The following is a 3786-nucleotide window of genomic DNA, read 5'->3' as shown; positions in this document are numbered from 1 at the left end:
GAGGGGATTGTAACCATGGCAATGAAATGATATACGATAGGATGAATGTAAAACTAATGTTCTCCCATGAAAACCATCACATAATTCACAATAAAACTATCACATAATTTCACAAAAAAACTCTACCTCAACTCCTTATGTCCCCTCCCAGTTTTACTTCCCCTGTGGATCCAGCAGTTTCTTCAATAGAGAGGTAAGGCACATGTACCAGGCTCAAGTAGTGGTCTCAGAGAAGACCTGTACTTCCTGTGTGTGTGGGTTTGTTGTTGTGGTGTGTAATCAAGTCAGTTCCAGCTCATAGCAACACTGTATAGGGTTTCTGAGAATGGCTGGTGCTACCTTGCAAATTAGCAATTGAGTGTTTATCCTACAGCACCACACCAGGGCTCTCTATGAGTCCAGTAGTGGTGGTGGTTGTGTGCTGTGAAGTCAGTTAGAACTCATAGTGATCCTGTATAGGGTTTCGGAGGCTGTACATTTTTATGGGAACAGAAAGTCTTCTCTTTTTCCCACAGAGTGGCTGGTGGATTTGAACTGATGACCTTGTGGTTAGCAGTCCAACACATAACCTACGCACCACCAGGGCTCCTTCTCCTTGAGTCTAGAGTGAGCAAAATAGCCTAACCAAGATCTGGCAACAGCATGGAGGGACTGAGAGTTGCACACAGGTCTCTTTACCAGGATACCAAGCCACTCACTGGTTGTGGGACAAAACAAAATTTCTCCTGGCCCTTAGTCTCCCCATCTGTAAAAGTGAGGGAGGTGAAAAAATAATCTGACAACTCTTACAACTTTCACATTCTTGTATCGTAAATAAAGAATTCTATGGGTAATGGAGTCCTGGTGTGGCGCTGTGGGCTAAATCGTCAGACTGCAAAGCCATTTGAACTGCAAGGTCAGTGATTCAAACTCAACAGCTGCTCCTCAGAAACTCGGTACAGGGTGGCTATGGGTAGGAACCGACTCAACGGCCCTTAACAACAACAACAATAACGGGTAATAATAGTAAGGGAGTCAAGGAATTTAAATAAGGGAAGAAGACTGGAGCAGAAGTGTGTGCGGAAGAGAAGCAGGGCAGGGTAGCTTAACTTGATTGACATGGTAGCTAGGAAAATGAAGACTAAACCACAAAAGGAACTTTCTAAAGATCTGAGATGAGAGTTAAAAAGGTCAGAAATGGTAAAGAATTTTCTCTTGATTTTGCACAAATAGGATCTAGAGTCTGGAAGCAGGATAATTCCTAGAATGACCTCTGTAATGCCCTACAGTAAAACTAGGCAAAGTCAGGATTTGAAAAAACTTATTAATTAAAAATTTGAGTAGTGAACGATTACCAGAGTTCAAAAAGTTTAACAAGGTACATAGTGAGAAGTCTCTCACTCCTACCCCCATCCACCCACTCCAAATTGTTATTCATTTCTTATGTATCTCTTCAGAGATTGCTTTCTGCATACACAATCATATGAATAGAAATCTCTTCAAATGGTAGAATACATCCAATTTGCACCTTATTTCTTGACTTTTCCTGGGAGATCTTTCTACACAAAAGAATCAACTTTTTTGTTCATTTGTACATCTAAATAGATTTCTATTGCATGAATATGTCATATTGTACCTAAGTAACCTCTTAAAGATTGACATTTAAATTGTATTAACTTTTCACTATTATAAATGATCCAGCAGTTTCTTCAAGATAGTGGTAAGAGACATATACCATGCTTGGGTATGGTAGGGGTCTTAGAGAAGACCCTTATATGAAATGTAGATTCCAATGATTTCACATGTGTGTAAGTGAATCCCTAGGCTAAACCCCTAGGATAGGATTTGCAAGAGGTGATAGCATCATTTGAAAGATTGATGGGTAATATGGATAGCTATTCCCAACATGACCATCTTAGGGATAGTACCCATTTACATTCCCATCAGCAATGTAGGAGTAAGATCAGGCAACTCCTTGCCATAAAGCATCTCCATCTTCTTCAATCTGGACCTTAACTCAGATCCAGGTGCTTTGCATGGAGTGTGGGGAAGGGGCAGGGTATGGAGAAGCCGTTGAACCCCAGCCCTGCTCACCACCTGTGACCCCAGGTGCAGCATATAACAGCTTCCACCAGGCCCAGGGCTCAGCTTCAGTGTAACCTCAGACCTGTTTACTCTGCACCCCTGTGGCTGCAGCAAAAAGTCCAGTGTTGACTCATCTCTCATAGGTGGGGCCCTTCTGTCATACTTGTTCCTCAGAATAGGACAAACCCAGAGACTCCAAGCCCCATTCATCTGCCCCTAAAGGGGCCCCTGAGGTTCCTAGACACTCCTCCCCAATCCTCTTCTCTCAAATCTACTCCCTTCTTGCCTCAGGGACACATGTCCTGCCATTCACTCCTGCTTCTCTAGGTCTGGTTCTTTCTCTCTAGCCTCTTCTATTTGATTACATCTTTTCTCTTTTTGACTCCTTCACAGTTGCTTTACTTCCTTTTTCCTCTCTGATCTTAGCCAAACAATGTCAGAACGTTTAATTCCTTTTTTTACAAATGGAAACCCAAAGTGGTGACTGACCTACGGTCACACAACAAACAACAAGCAGAGAAGGAATTGAGACAGGTCAGGCCTCTTGGCTTGCTTGGGTCTTCTCCTCCCCTCCAACCCAGGTTCTACCACCACCATCATCATCCAAAGTTGTTTCTTACATCCCCCTTTCCCTTTCCTGCAGGTTTTCTCCAGGCTTCCCTTCTCTCTCCTCTGCGGGTGTCTATTTTCCTGGACTCAGTTCTGACTCCTTTTATTCCCCCATCAGCAGCTGAGAAACAAGAGTTTCGTTCCACTTCATCCAGACCTCCCAAGTCAAGCAGAACCCTCTGCTGCCCACTTAGACAGAGGAAGAGATGGGACTGAGCAACTAACTGGGCCAAGTCTCCAGAAAGTGTGGCAGGCATCTGGTGGTCAAAGTGCTGTCAGGAAGGGATGGTTAAGGTCAAGGCATTGGGAAACAGGAATGACAGCTGAGGAGTAATATTGGGAGAACCCTACCTTGGCATAGTCCTTGGTACAAGGTAGACACTCATATTGATCCCCCATGTTCTTCCCTTCCTTCCATTTTTGGAAACTGATGTAAAGCAAGAGATAGGGTGTGTGTGTGTGTCTAGAACTGGAGGAGGGAGCAGGGACAGGGGGCTTTCAGGAAGTCAGAAAGGAGTTCAGAGCATTTCTGTCTAGAAAGTGTCTGCAGCTCAGAGCCCTCTTCCCCAGAGGTTGGTACCAGATAGGGCCTTGGTTTGTAGGGAGAGGAGGCAGAAGGGCTCTGCCCTGGTACTCACAGGTGCGTGCAGAGCAGCCCTTCCTCCAGTTGCAGCGGCAGCCTGTGTGTTTGGATCTGTATCTGCATCAGGCCTGAGGCTGCAGAGGAGGAAGTGACACACCCTGGGGTGTGGGGAGAGACTGATCTAGGAGAGGTGGTGCTGAGCCAAAAGAGTGACTGTTAGAGGGATCCAAAAGGAAGCCTGAAAGCTCAACAATAGAGATTGTCCTATGTGCTGGTGTATTATAATGTTACAGAGATGTTCTTGCCTCCATTTTTCAAAGGCAGAGACTGAGGCTTAGAGGTTAAACAGTAAAGACTGTAGCCTACAGTCACACAGGTAGGAAGTGGCTGGCCTGAGATTCAGACTCCTAGTGTCCCTGTGTAGGGTTTCCAAGCCTGGAAATCTTTACAGGAGCAGGGAGCTTCACCTTTCTCCCAAGGAAATATGACAGGGAAGGAGAAATACAAAGGCAGTGAGTACTACAGGGAAG

Source organism: Chrysochloris asiatica, unplaced genomic scaffold, assembly GCF_000296735.1.
Source record: "Chrysochloris asiatica unplaced genomic scaffold, ChrAsi1.0 scaffold00138, whole genome shotgun sequence".
NCBI lineage: Eukaryota > Metazoa > Chordata > Mammalia > Afrosoricida > Chrysochloridae > Chrysochloris > Chrysochloris asiatica.
This window is presented reverse-complemented; position numbering follows the sequence as displayed.